This window comes from Poecile atricapillus, chromosome 7 (assembly GCF_030490865.1).
Source record: "Poecile atricapillus isolate bPoeAtr1 chromosome 7, bPoeAtr1.hap1, whole genome shotgun sequence".
Taxonomy (NCBI): Eukaryota; Metazoa; Chordata; class Aves; order Passeriformes; family Paridae; genus Poecile; species Poecile atricapillus.
The window spans coordinates 30,920,324-30,936,230 of record NC_081255.1 but is presented as its reverse complement, the minus strand read 5'-3'; the positions used below and the strand labels follow the sequence as shown (position 1 = coordinate 30,936,230).

Genomic DNA, 15,907 nt, shown 5'->3' with positions numbered 1-15,907 from the left:
ACTGAACTGAAATTCCTCCTGTGACACACTCCCACTGTGAGACATAGCAACAGTTATTATCTTTTATAGAGTGAAACTGAAACACAGAGAGGATATCCTATGCTAGAGGTGAGAGTGATCTCTGCACAATTAATGCAGCAGGAATTTGAAGACAGAAGACAAGAGGAATCTGAACCTGTTCAGACTTTGAGTCATAAGCTGCATCTATAAATATTTCAGCTGAATGTGTTCACACAGAGACTGTTGCCCTCATGGGTGATATGCCAGCTTAGACAAGGATTACCCAGACATGCAATTCCACCTCACAGTTACTCTGTCTGGGGATGGGGGAGAATCCTTTTGTGCAAGGAAATGTCACCTTTCCCTGCCTCCCCAGCACACACATTCCTGCTTGCTCAGCCCCATCGTTTTGGATGAAACAAGCACTAAGCAGTTCCAAGATTCCTGCTCATTTGACGGGAAAAAACCAGTTCCACACCTTCTGAAAGGGAGAAGAAGGGAAATAAAGTTCTCTCTGGGCGGGTTTAACCTCAGCGTGTGCTTTATAAAAGATCATTCTAATATGTAAGATATGTAAACATTATAGAGCAATCAGAAACAAATGAAAGGATGAATTCAGTTTAACAATATTCAGCTGTGGTGCAACTGCCAGAAGGCACTTTTTGTTATGAATAGATCATTTGGATGAGTTACAGGCCAGACTTGAACCCTGGCGTGCGCTGGGAAAATCATTGTCAAACTACCTAAGATCAGAAGGTATCAGCAGCACATCTGGCAGCCCACAGAAATGAAAAATGTTTTTAAAATATAAAAGGCTATATAGAACTAAGGTAAATTAAGAAAGGACCTGCTTAAATGGCATTAATATGAGCTCTGTAATGTATTTAATTTAGATTAGTCCTTCCCACTTGCCTCTCCTTTTAAAACAAAGGCAGGCAAAAAAAAAATCCACTTCTGTTATAAAAGTCTACCTGGAAAAAAAGGCAGGAGAGGCTAATTCACAACTCAAGGGAGTCAGAGGAGTCAGTGCCTTTAACCCAAGTCCAGCTCTCAGGACTGTCCCTGGATTCAAGGATAGGACAGGACACAGACCTTCACAGACAAGCATCACCTGGGCACCCAGCCATGCCATCAAATGAGCAAGTGACACCATGAGATTTGTTTCACTCAGCTTTGTTTTCCTGGACCAGCCATAATGATCAGGCACATGCTTGTGTTTCCTCCTCAGCTTTATGTAAATGTTACAGCAATCAGAGACAAGATAAAATAAAACACACCATGCTGGAGAGAGCAGTTCTGTGGAAGCATGAATTTCAGCAGAATTTTCTTTCCTAGTTGACACCATCTGTTGCTGGTATAGGCTTACACAAACCCCTTCAATAAAACTGACAGAGAATTTGGAGAATTTGGCTATTACCTGTAAAGCAAATCTTTATATTAACAAGGCATACTGCTATATCCATCTTTTGCCATTTTAATTTCTGCTTTTTAATACTTAGCTTTTGATATGTGGTAGTGTTCTGCTATCTCTATCAGATTCTCTATTATTTATTCTCTATTATTATTTGTGATATGCCCTAGAGACAGGAAATAATTTCTGTGGGACTATCCTTGACTTCCACTCACTTCCATGAAAGCAAGTTTAATCCTTTCTTCTACTTTTAGAGTACAGCCACATTAAAGTCAAAACTTTTTAAGGTAATTATTTGGCATAGCCAAATAAAGGTCAGAAAATTTGTTTGAAAATTACTTCACTTATCAGCTTCTATAGCCAGAAATTCAGAATAACAGCTGTTTTTGTTAGGCTAAGACAGGTATGAAGAAAAGATCTAAGATATTAATGGAAAGAACAGAGAAAGAAACAAGAAAAGCACCGTATCAGTCACCAACTAATAAATGCTCTTTACAGTTCTGGACTTTGATCATTGACAAGTCAAATACTTTCATTAACTTTTCTGCTGACTTTTAACTTCCAAAGTTTCTGACTGACTGTGGATTGAAAATACTGACAGTCATTCAATTCAGAGGCTTTACATCGATGCATAAAATCCTGCATTAAGAAAACTGTATCATTTTGCTTCTGCTGACAGATGGGTCTTATAGAGCTACTCGTCCTCAACTCTCTGACAAAGAATGAAAGAGAATAAAAAAAAAAGGAAAGGACTCAAAGGGAAACCCAAGAATGTTTCATTTCTAGGTTTCTGGTTCAAACTTAGGTCATAGTAATAGCTACTGAATGTGTGATTTAATAACAGCTCTTGCTGGTGGCATATAGATATAAATACACATATATAAACTGGGCAGAGCTGGGGCATGAAATTGTGTTTTCAGTGAACTGATGCCTACCCTAAAATTGCCATCCTGGCATTATTTCTCAAGCACTAAATGGGTTTAAAAACTAAGCTTCCCCATAACTCTGGAGGCTATTTTCTAAGTTAAATGTATGGTGCACCAAGTCAACTTCTTAAAATATGTCTATTATTAGTAGTAATTACATACTAAACACTAAACAGTATTCTAGCTTCAGCCTGATGTAAGATATATTTAAGAAAATAAGGTCTTGGAACACAACAAATGTACTTCAGGACACAAAGGAAATTAAAATTTATTAATATTCCTATTCCTACAGGTCATACACTGCCAGCAATTTATTTGCTTATATTTCAAGCTCAGGTCCCCTGGCCATCATGGGTTTGCTATGCAGCTGCATAGCTTGTGGTGGGCAAGTCACCAGCTCTGCTCCATGTGACAGGCTGGCATCCCCTGAGCCAGCCTCGGTGACAGATTTACTCTGCCATGATATTAAGACCAGACCACAAAAATTTTTGCAGAGCTCACTTTATCCCCCTGGAAGGATGGAAGTCACACAAGTGACAACAACAACAGAGAGAGAACGAGGACTTTGGGGTTCTGCCTGAGCTCACCCACCCAGGGATGATTTTGGTAACCTGTTTACAGGCAGCTGAAGAACTCTGGCTTAGGGGATACAAAACACTTCCATGAATGCCTCACTGAATATGCATCTCATCACTTATTGCCAAGGCTATGCCACAGAGACCTGGAAAATTCAATCCCTGTATTAATTACCTCCCAGACAAAACTCTCAGTGCAACCTAAAACTAGGAGACACAAACGAATCCTTGGGGACTACTGTTACCTCTTATTTCAAGCAGTAACCTGTGTGAGAAGGGCAGCAAAATGTGAATGACACACATGCAGAACTATTTCTAATTTTCTGAATTCTCCATAAAACATTAACTGGTCTACAAACTAGAGGCCAAATCAGGTATGTGATTAATGTGCAATAAAGAAACCACACTCCCAGGGCAACTTGATTGCTTCATCTCTGAAAATATTTCAGGTGAGTTATACATTGGGACTATATACTGCACAACCCAGCTCTGTATCTAACAAGAATTAATTTGAGTAAAACTTCACCCAGTTTATTAAACATTTGCACAGTTAGATGTTTTTTCAAGACTAAATAAGGAAAGGTATTTGAAAAAATTAAAACTTAAGATTTTTAATAAAAGAATAGGTTGATTCATGATAATATTAGTTACTCAGCTTGTACTGAGTTTATATTTATTGGTATAAAGAGGAATTAATCTAGACCAGCAGAAGTAGTTTGTAGTTACTGGTGTAAAGAGAAATTCATCTAGAGAAGGAGAAGAAGAGGAAGATAATGGCTCTTATAAGAGTTAGAACACATCAATTAAAAGGTTGTTTAAAACTGACAACAATAAATCATATTTAGCAAAAAAAAACCCCAAAAACACCCCTGTTTTACTCCACTGTACTTTAAATATGCAACAGATGAGGCAGGGAACAAAGGGGTCAGAGACTGCACTTGTATGTGCAATTTTTCTGGAGATCTGCCATTAAAACCAGCTTGAAGCTGCATTTCTGAGAAAAGCTTCTGACAGTGAATGCTCTGGGGCTGAACTAACCCACTGCTGTGACCCCCTGCACCTCCTGAGGCACATTTTCAGGCAGCAGCCAGGTCCAGCCTCTTCATCTGAGCTGGCTGGGAGTATTTTTTCCAATAGGCTGCATCAATTTTCAGCCCAAGGTATGTTTGGTATTAGAATGTCTTAGGGTACAGCCACATGAATAAATTATTTTAGGCAAAACTTGGAGGTCAGTTGCCCAGCAAAACCACCTCTACTCATCATCTCTCTGTGGTGTATGGTGTGACAGATCCCAGGGACCTGGCACGTTCCACAGGAAACCATGGCCAGGAGTGCTGCTGGGGAGTTGCTGACATGGTACAAATACACTCTATAGATTACTCAGTTCATTTCTTCATCTGCCCCTACTCTTATTTCATGATCACACAAAAGGATTTTTAAAATCTTGTTCTTGCTTTTTGCTTTTCTTTTTTTTTTTTTTTTTTAAATACCAGTCTTATGAAAGAAGCTGGCAATGGTATCAGCTTTAAACATTAACCAGCCAAGCTGGACAACTGGTATTTGCTTTAAGTAGAACAATACTTTTCACATTATAAAATCCAGCCATTTTCCCAAGGGGAAAATAGAGAGCAAGACTGGTACCTACCTCTCCTACTGTAAACTTTTGACTTTCTCTCTTTGAAGTCAAACTTCTACATAAAAAAGCAGAATAGAAAACCAGGGGGGAAAAAAGAAAATTCTACTGGAAGCAAAAAGTAATCTTCATTTTGTTTGCCTTACTATTATCTAAGTAAAAATGGTGAGATGTTAATAAAAGAGAAGCTGACAGGGCCATGTCTGAATGCCTTCCTCAAGTCCTGTTCCAGTTCTTTGCTGAATTTTACCTGCTGTTTGCAGAAGATGGGAGCTGTAATGGGACATGAGCATTTGGATGCTGACCACTTAAAGCACAAGCTAGAAGAGGAGTATGGCTCAATTATAGCTCTATCAGGAACACTAATTAACCATTAAGAGAAAAACAATTAGAGAGGGGAAATATAAAAATCAGTGCTGTAAAATAGACACAAAGTTCTCAACCTTCTACAAGATCTTCTGCCAGCAATCTACTGACCATGACTTTCCCCAGCCATTGTGAGCAGCAGACCCTCAGCTTTCCATTCATGTGGGTGGAAGTTCACCCAGGAAGCATCAAAAAACTCTGAGTCAGATCTGTGAATCAGGGTCACAAACCCCACACGTGATGGAAGAGAACAGCAGCTCGGGGTTAGGGAGCTCTGCCACCTTGGGAAGCTGGATCCTGAGACTCCTGTCAGAAAGAGACAAGTCCTGGATCAATTTGGGATCCAACAAATGATGGCCTAAAAATGTCATAACCTAAAAGGGCTCAGGGCCTGGGTGTGCATGTTTTCTTTCCAGAGTAATGGTGCTGTTTGCTTTAGAGAGAGAATGAATTCAAGAATAGGGAACCACTCCCAGAGAGGTGCTGGAGTAGAGGGATCAAACAAGTTCTGCATCAGCAAAAGGAGAGCCCAGGAGGGTCTAGGGAGCAGTGTCAGATTATCAGGTCACTCAGTCATTGATGAGAGGGATCTCCAGCAGAACAGACAGGTCTAAGCAGAACATCTGCCTCTGGAACTGTCCCTGGGTTTGCTGACTCTGGACACAGAAAAAAAACCAATCCTAGTGTCCTCCACAGAAAGTCTGCACCCCTGTGAAGTTTGTGTTCCTTGTGTGTGAGGTTAACCTCCTGTTTATTCCAGGAAGCAAACCTGGAATTAAGCCTGGGATGACTTGAAAGTTTCAGCTCTGGAAGAAGTTAAATGGGATTGAGTGCAGGGGTGATCATTCCAGACTCAGTCAACATCCACCATTTCCTTCTGCCTAAATCAGAGATGCAAGAACTTCAAAAGTCTTGTCAGGGACCCTGATTGAATGCTCAGCTTTGCAGCAAACCCTTTAAATTAGATTAGAATTTTGACTGTTCCAAGCTTAAATGTTCACATCCATTTTACTTCTGTTTTTTATCAGTATCCATTAACACTAAGCTTATTTATGTTTCAGCTTGGGAAAGTACACAATGGACACAAAGTAGCCTATGATCCTTTTCTCTTTATTCCCAAAGGTCAAGGTTTCTTTCAGAAATTGGTAAAAAAAGACCTTTAATCTGCTAAATTGTTTTCAAAATCCAAAACAGAGAAAAAAACCCCACATTTTTGATGGATTCAGATGCTTTTTGCTAAGCACTTAAGCACCAGCAGTTCTGCATTGATTTATTTTATTGTTTTATTTAGTGAAATGTCTGGGTACAGATATACACATTAACCTTTTTTTTTTTCTCATATTTACTGTGTCGCCTTCCTTGAAACGGGAACTACAAGTGCTTTGATAAATGGACTGAAAGGTTGTCTGGTTACCCCGTGGCTTCTACTTGTGTCCTTGCTGAAATGCTGTTCTGGACCCTTCTGCAGCAGTGCTGCTCCGTGACTCACTGCAGTTACTTCTGTGTCTCTCAAAACAATAGTTCACTGGGGATCCAGGGCCTCAAATGAGCTACAACCATTTATTCCACCCATTTATTTTTACTTCTCCTCCAGTGATAGATATTCACTGTCACAAAATGCCAGTTTGTGTGAAGATTATAAATCTTGCAGGACATCCATTTTAACTTTGCACTTGATAACACAACAATTTGCTGCTATGGAAAATTAAATCCCTTAAAGCTCATCACACTATGAACTAACTCTTTTCATGTTTAAAAAAATGAAATCCAAGCCCAAAAGCCATACAGTCCCTTCTAACCTGTTGTTAATGGTGGGCAGTGACAGGTGCCCTAAGGAAGATCACAGAAATACAGGAAACATACAATAATTTACACCAAAATGTCTTCCCAGGCTCCAGTGAGATAAAGTTCAAGCAAATTTCTGTTCTTACTTTCAACCAATACAAGAAACCAAGTTTTCAGAAGTGGCTGATACTGCAAACAACCCACAGTGATCAGTGAACAAAAGCTCCATTTGTGCAGTAGAAAATAAATTATAATGACAAGTTAGAGACCAGTGCAAGTCTCTGACAAGAACACTGGAGTTTTTAAAGTCTCAGAATTATTCCTTTAGCTCATAACCCTTCAATCATCAGTTCTGGCTCCTAAACAAACATGTCTCAGATATTACTTGCAGCAGAATCTTATTTTAGGAGACTACTGAGACCTCATCCCAAACTGAACGGTTGGGAATTGCGCACATGGAACAGCCATGCCACAAATAGCAAAACAAACTCTACCCCTACATGGCACTTGAGAAAAGCCCTCCAGGACCCCCAGCCATGCTCTGATGATTCCCAGGCAGACCCAATCCCTGACACTGTGGCTGGATGCCCCTCACACACACCTTAAGGATTTTCTTATTTATTTATTGCATAATACAGTTAGTTTTAGAGATTTTCCCTTTTCCCCATTATCTAAGTGTTCCTTCTACATCAGTGAAGGCCACTACCAACAACAGCATCATGCCTGCAGTTCAATAAATCCTCTGCAATACCCCTGAAGTTGGAAGCAGACTCACATTATATGGGATATGCATTCACACACTATTTAAAACATATTTTTAAACATTTGAATAAGTAAATGGGTAAATCCTGAGGACCTTACCCAGTGTTTATTCAGCCCTTACTTACTGAGACAAACTCCCAAGGAGAGAGTAAACAGTGAGAAAGGACCTCAGGCCTTCACCCACAGCTGTAAACAATGAACTCAGCATAAACTGTGATTCCCAGCTGACACTGGGAGAAAAGCAGCAGCTAATGCTTCTCCCCACTTTGCTTACAGAGGGATTATATGAGAAGAGATTTACTTTCTCCCTAAAAAGAACTTGCCCCATCCAAGATATTGCCCCATTCACAGCTGGAAGAGCAGCAAGGAACTTAGTTGAAGAACTACTGATTCATGAGATGACGAATTAGAAATGGAGAAAATTGGAAATAATAAGAGGCCTAATGACCAAAGACTGATGGAATTTGCCTGAGAGGGGAAACTGTTGCTGTTAAGAAGAATAAACATCACTGCATCCATACCCCTTGACCATGGAGCCCTTGATACTCAGCACTCTCACATCACCTTGTGTTGGAAAGATGTTTGTCTGCACAGCTTCAGTTTTGTGCTCCTAAGTGCAAGTGAGGGAACGAAGGAAAGGCTTTAGTAATCTGACAGAATCACAGAGCAAACCAACTCACTAAACAAAATATGGGATTTTGACCCCAACTTTCACAACACTCACTGCAAATAAGGCTAATTCCAAAATTTTAAAACTAACAGAAAACTCTGAAGTTGTTTTTCATACAATTATTGTATTCCCTTGAAAATTCCATTTCATTGTTCCAGGGCCCAGAAACAATTTAAGAGATGACCAAGAATATCCCTTATCATATCTAATTTAATTTCTATTTTAGTTATTGTTTTACAGTTATTGTAAGAAAAAGAGCAGAAAATTGAGTCCTTTTTGTTCTCCCTGAGATCTAGACACACAGAGCAAGCAGGCTGTTCAATAAATCCATGCCTAATCACAAAAACAAGAGAAACAAGGGATCTGGAAAGGTCATTCATTATACATTTGTATGCTTGTGATGTGAGAAAAATCCCCTATGCAGCTCTCCTTGGAGCAGAACACTCCAGGAAGACACTTGGGGTTGCTCAAGATTTTGGGCTTCAGGCCAATCCATCCCTCTGGATTTAGAGAGGAGTGATCAGATTTGGTTACCCTGCAGCCTTGATGGGAATGTTGCCTCTGTCAGATCTGATAGCATCACTTTGAAGAATACAGGAAAGGAAAACCAAAAATCTTCTGTTACCATGAAAGGCTGCTGCTGCTGCTGGATTTTCGTGAACAAAAATTAGAATATAGCTACTTAAGCAACAAATGAAAAGTAAGTTGCTTTGTTCTGTCCCCAACAATGAAGTGATGCTGTCATGTGAACATCAGTGAAGGAAGACAAACATTTAACTTTCCCAGAATCACGTAATATGGAATACAACCTCCTTCCTACAACAAAAGAAGCAAAATCCCTCACATCCTATTAAAATATACAGCTGTTAGAGTTGAGAAATGAAGGTGTAAGGTGGATTGAAGGCTTGATCTAATAAGAGTCGATCCCACATGGCTTTAAGCAGAGAGGTCCAAACTAGGCAGCCCACTATTTCCAGCAGCCAGACCAGCTAAATCTTTGTAGTGTCAAATGTAAGAATGCAAGAAGCTCAGTCTCTCTTGCTCACTCTTCCTAAGGCAAAACATGGGGAAAGGAGTGAAGAACACGAGAGGAGCCCTATTAGCACTCACACCTGGAAAGCCCAACATACAGACACTGCAGAAAGAATAATGGAATCATAGAATGGTTTGGGTTGGAAAGGACTTCAAAGATTATTCAGTTCCACACCCTGCCATGGGCAGAGACACCTTCCTCTATCCCAGGTTGCTCCAAGCTCCATCCAACCTGGCCTTGGACACTTCCAGGGATGGGGCAGCCACAGCTTCTCTGGGTTATGTATTCTGAAGGCTCAGTACCCTAAATCCAGCACTCTGATCTTCTGTGTCACACAGGGCAGCTTGCAGTGAACCATAGCATGGAAAGCGCTGTGTGTTGGAATTTTCAGTGTTTCCACTGATGCCAGTGAGTTGCCTCTCAAGTATAAGCCTTCATGGTTTTCCAAGCAGAGCATTTTTCCAAGCCTTCCCTTTGTAGACATCTATTATTTGAGTCTTTGAACTCAACTGATGTGTTCACAAAAGGCAAGGAGAGTTGAATGTACAGTTTTGTGGGAATGTTACTGAGCATTATCTAGTTTATGTACAATAGAGATCAAATTCAGATATGTTCCCCTGCACAGGTTGCTTACCAGCAAAGCTCTGGGGTGCAAAACTTTGATGTCTCTGGACTGGCATATGCTAAATAGGAACGTCCCATTCTCCCCGTCACCAAGGCATACCTGAGCTTTGAATTATTCCAGGCCAGGAACAAAGGAATCTTGCTCATAACAAAAACTTTTAATAACTCGCTGAGAAAGCCTCCCTTTCATCTCTGCCAAGCTTTAGGAAAGGCTGGGAGGCAAGCAGAAATAAACATTGTACAGACTCACCACTGCTGGCTCTAAAGTAAACTCTCCAACTTCCTATTTACATTTCAAGATCTTAAGCTTTGTGGTTTACTAGTTCTGCAAGTAAGTGCTTTGGGTTTTGGAGGCTGCCTGCACATGATCTCCCACCACTACTGAAGTCTTCCTAGCTTTTATTAATATAATAGGGAGGTCAGAAAAGCAACAATCTTTTATATGCCCTGCTAGCAGAAATATTTTACTTCTTGCTTTTTAAAAACAAAACAAAGCAAGCAAAGCATACAGCGGCAAATGAATGCCAGCAAAGGGGATATTACAGTTGTGTTTGTTTCTTTTTGAAACTGAGGATGCTGGAACATGGAACAAGAAAGTTTCATTAAAAAGGGTGTGGAGGAGTTCTTTGAGGGACAAGTAAAAGAAGGTGGCAATTTTAAGGATTTATAACCCTTCTAAGGCCATTGGCTGAAAAGACACCTGAAGAGCTCTGTGACCTTTTCTACATAAGCCTAAATGTGTGTACACTAAGGGCAACCTGCAACAACAGTTGTGAAGTAAATGTGGTTTTCATTTCATGCAGCCTTCCCTAAATGTAAAACATCTTCATTAGCTGGGCAGTCAGCACTGTGACTGCTGCCAAATGCAATATAGAAAGCGGCAGAACTGTGCCGAATGAGGACAGAGCGAGAGAAAGGCTCCTGTGACACTCAGTTCTTTCTCCCACTCCAAAGACTCTGGCTCATGTGCAGAACAGGCTTTACAGGGGAGAGGAATATTTAAAAAGCAGGAGGGCAGGCGCTTATCAACTTCATAAAGCTCACACAGACCATTTCCCAAACTTGCCCAGGTTGCCCCATCCTCACTAGGTTTGCTTTTGGTTTTATTTTTTTCCCTCCTGCATTCCTCCCCTGACCGTCCCAAAGCCAGCGCCTTTCCCCTGGTCAGGAGAAGGACAAATCGCTGCCTGTGCTGCAGGCTGGGTGGCAGCCAGCTGGCAGGGGCTGTGCTGCCTGGGCTGCTGCCCCGGCCCCCGAGACCGCACGTTCCGATCAGGGATGCCTGAGCGGGAGGGAGCGTGCGGGGCTCAGCGGCGCTCCCGGCACAGCCCGCGCTGCCGGGATATCCCGCTGGATCCCACCGAGCTCCGATCCCACGGGATCCCACCGAGCTCCGATCCCGCTGGATCACACTGAGCTCCGATCCCGCTGGATCACACTGAGCTCCGATCCCGCTGGATCACACTGAGCTCCGATCCCTCTGGATCACACTGAGCTCCGATCCCACGGGATCCCACCGAGCTCCGATCCCGCTGGATCGCACCGAGCTCCGATCCCGCTGGATCACACTGAGCTCCGATCCCGCTGGATCACACCGAGCTCCGATCCCGCTGGATCACACCGAGCTCCGATCCCACGGGATCCCACCGAGCTCCGATCCCTCTGGATCACACTGAGCTCCGATCCCGCTGGATCACACTGAGCTCCGATCCCACGGGATCTCACCGAGCTCCGATCCCGCTGGATCGCACCGAGCTCCGATCCCTCTGGATCTCACCGAGCTCCGATCCCTCTGGATCACACCGAGCTCCGATCCCGCTGGATCTCACCGAGCTCCAGAGCGGGCACCGCCTGCTCAGCCCTGCTTTCCCCTCAGCGCACGGAGCTGAGGAGTCCCTGGCCCAGCGATAATTCCAAAGGCTGCTGCTTTAACAACGTGGCATGTTCTGAAGAGGAGACTCTGGTATCAGAGCCAAAATACACTGAATCCACTTGCTGGTCTGGCTCCCACTGAGATTAGAGATCAGGCTCCGAGAACACTTTGAGCCAGCATGTCTCTGCTGTCTCCTCTCCAGGATGTACTGCAAAGGACACGTACTGTGCATGCTCTGGGGGTGGAAACGTGCTTAACACTCTATTTGTGTGAACAAAGCTGGCAGCTCGGGAGGATATTGTGGAGCAAAGAAGCTCTATTGTGTTTGCCAGTCATCACGAGAATCAAATGAACAAATTTAGAATAAGCAAATTGGGCTTGAGTTCCTTTAGCAGAAAACGCTCAAAGGCTAGTCAGGCTTAGTGAGAGAAAGTATGGGATATTCTTTCTGAAATAATCCATAGTAAACATTGGGACAGCAAAACCATCTGCTCATTTTGCTGTTCATGTAGTTGCTCTGTCTTTTAGATCATGCATTAAATCTGAAAAGGTAGAAGATAAATTACTTCTGTTTCTCCAATTGAAAAAAATGACTAAATTATACAGTTCAAACCACATGCACATTATCACCTAGGGAAAAAAGAATTGTGCACCAAGCCAGGTGAGTCCATTCCCAATGCCAAGTCACAGAAGTAACAAAAACAGATGCAAAAGAAGAAATTGCACCTACATTTGAAGAGATTCCTTGACAAGCCCCAAAAAGAGGTGTTGAGTACAGAGAACTGGTAAAGAACCAATGACTGAAGAAGAACAGAGTCCATACCACCAAATGAAGACAGAAAAAAAGAATAAAAAAAATCAGAGACTCTGGAGAGAACAGAACACAAACCGTGTTAATTTGGGACTCAAAATACCAGCAAATTCAGACTTTCCCCATTAATAAGCTAAAATTAGGCCAGACCATGTTCCCATTAGAAGCTGCCCTGCCTACTTTCTTCAGCTGGAAATCACAAAAGGTGTTGGGGCAAGAACAACAAATATTTTCACAGTGGCACAACTTTGCCCTGCAAAAGCACACTTGTGTCCAGGACTGGGACACGGGAATACAGAAATCTGTGCCTGAAAACCTCCTGATCACATAGAGGTTTCAGAAGAAAAAGGATTTTTGAAACCTTTAAAATACCCCATAAAACCCTAAGACACTGGCAGGAAGACAGGCTTTTAGGGAAAGCAACTACCTTATTCCCAGAAATTAGGGCATGTCTGTTAGACCCATGTAAACTACAAGTTAGGAATAACAGGCAAGTTCCTGTTTCAGGGCCTCAAACCTGCTGTGATTTTGCTGGGAAAAACTACTCACACATTTTGTGTTGTCACCATGGCTACACAGGGAAAGGCTCCTGAAAGTTCCAAAGCCAAGTGTGGGTGCTGGAGCTCAGAGCCCCTGTCTGCAAAGCACGATGGCAGTGGCAGCCCACCCAGGAAAGTCAGGGAATACTCTTGGGCACAGAGACCAAACCTGCAGGGATGAATCCCACCCCCAAAACAAGTGACAATCCTTCACAAGTGAAAGAGCAGCTTATTTGCCATTCCAAATGCAAATTCTACCCATGTCTTTTGCTAGGGCAAAGGAGGCAGCAGAGAATCATGTAAAATGCATAACTGTCCAAAAATATTCAGAAAACCATCTTTTCTTTTCTTTTTCCTCATGGATAATGGATGAGCCCTGAGGTGGCAGTGACTTTCAGCAACCAACAGCTCAGACCTGGGCTGGGGTCAATAACCTCATTACAACATGCATTTTGCTGCTTTCATGAGCTATTCAACAGGAACACAAAATTCTTTGTGTGTGTCTGATTACCCCAAACTGTCAGTGGTTAATTCCAAAAGCGCATCCTCACTTTAAAATGGTAGTTCCACCACAAATTAAACTATTATAGCCATGAGTAAAATTAGGTTCCACATTTGTACTTTCTAAAATATCAAAGGCATGATTAGCCAAGTCTTTTGTCTAAGATCTCTTGAGTCCTGGAGGTAATGAAAACTGGGTCGAGGAGCAGTTTCTCTGAAAGTTTAAAGTAAATGCTGTGTTCAAGAATTACCTGCTCCTGTGACTCATGGAGTGCTTGGTCTAGAGAATGGAACTACTGTACCAACACACAGATACCAAGAGCAGTCCCCCTGCCCTGACCAGAGGAGGAGGAAGGGATGGAAAAGAAAGGCATTGCAGATGATTTTGAACAGTTTCCTGTTATGGCCCCTTGAAAGAAACCCAGCCGTACTTTCCCCCTGCTTTCTGTTTGCTGAATTTCTCCTGACAGTTGGCTCCTTCGTTTGCCAGAACCACAACAAAGGACAGCCTTGAGTTTCCACACAGGCCATTTTCTCCCTCTCTCCTCTCTGATCATCTCACAAAGGTATTATTGTTGCTGGCTCACTGGGGCTCAGTGCACCTGAGGCACATCAAAGGCACTTTTTAATGCCCGCCTGACCACACAGGTCTCTCTCCCACTGCATTAAATTAAACTCGATGATTAATCTCTGTAGCCCTCAGGGTCCCTTGGTGCACACAGAGAGAGAAAATATATATTTCTATCAAAACACAAGTATAATATACTTTCATTTTATAGCCCTAATTAAAAAAAGGAACAGCTAATTTTGGCCAAATGCAGCTGCATATAGGTCTCATTAAAGCACAAATACAACTGCTCTGTGTGCTCCATGTTCACTTCATGCAGCCTGAGCAGGTAATAGATAAAAGAACAGAAAACTAAAATCCTTTCACAGATTAGATCCAGAGAAGTTTAGAATTTACTTATTGTCTGCTGGCTAGAGATTGTTATACCCCTCCCTGTGCAGATGACTGAAGGCAGGCAGTTAAGGAAATGATTATAAAATGCTGAGTACGTAGATTTGAGTAAAAATCTACTTAAATGTAGCAAAAACTGCACAAGCACCTATTCCTGAGTTTGAACTGAAGTGATTAAAAGCCTTAAAAGGCTCTGCCTCATGCAGTCTGTGTTTGACTCTGGGGTTGCTTTGATGACAGAACAATCAACATGGATTTTATCACATCCCTTTTGCTACATTAGCATATTTAATGGAGCCACAACTCTCATGGTTGTGGAGAGTGCACACAAAACATATTAATATTGAGGTGCCATGCTCCAGTTTGGGAAGCCAAACAATCTACTATTGTGAACTGGGTGTATGTTAGAACTTACCAATGTACAAATATCAAAAAATTAATAAATAACCACACACATGTCCTCCTCCAGGGCTGGCTGTACTAAAGAATGAGCCAGAGCCAGCTGGCCCACTGCCAGCTACCCAACATTGCCCTTAGACCTTTGGGGGAAGCTGCCTGCAAGCTCCTCAGCTCACTGCAGTCCAGTACTACGTCTCTATTAACTCATTTTAGCAATTTAAACTAACTCAGCTAAATGAAACAGGTTAGAAAGAGTTCACTCAAACAGCTTCTACTGAAAGGGCAGAAACCTCCATCAAAAAACCTGGAAATAATGAAAGCAGTGGCCAAGCTTGAAGGGTGACTTCTCCCCCAGGGTGCCTCACCTGCCCTGTGACAGACAGACAGGTACCAGTGGGATTTTTCAAAGACAGAGCAGCCAAGAGTGATGGAGTTTGAAGCTTGAAACTTTTGTTTAGGAAGGAACCAAAATATATTCCAGCTGGTCTACGGGATTTAAGCTCAATGCTCTGCTTCACAATAGTGGGATTATTCATGTCTTTAAATTTAATCACGTGCTAAAATGCTTTGCTGAACGACAACCCGTGTGACAAGATCACCATTTATTCATGCTCAAGATCACCATGGATTCATAGTGTTACTACAGAGACAACTTAACTTATTGTTAAGCCTGATGTTTTATTATCAGCCTCCTTTCTTTTTCTCTCCTGGAGCTTTCTCCATGAAGGATGTCAGTCCTCTCCAACACCTCTAGCACCCCCAGTGCCATTTGCTCCTTTTGGAAAAAAACAAGTTCTAATAATTCTAAATTTAAGACCAAAATGAGTTTTAAATAAAAAATGTGGCAGAAAAGAGTACTTATCTAAATGGAATGCTCTCAGGCTCATACATTTTAAAACAGTATAAATTTCAAAGGCAGACACTAAATTTTAATTGCAATCTCAGAGAAAGCTTTTGTATTAATTCACTGAGGAAAAATTAGCAAAGTGAAAACTGCTTATTGGGGGGGTTTTCTTTCTTTTTAGTCATGATATGTCTCAT

The 15,907-nt window shown here is 42.0% G+C and overlaps 1 protein-coding gene across 3 annotated transcripts in view; it reads right to left on the bottom strand.

The window, feature by feature from the left end:
* The window catches only part of FGGY (FGGY carbohydrate kinase domain containing), a 202,553-nt gene that overhangs the window by 46,383 nt on the left and 140,263 nt on the right, over positions 1-15,907 (bottom strand). The window lies entirely within an intron of this gene.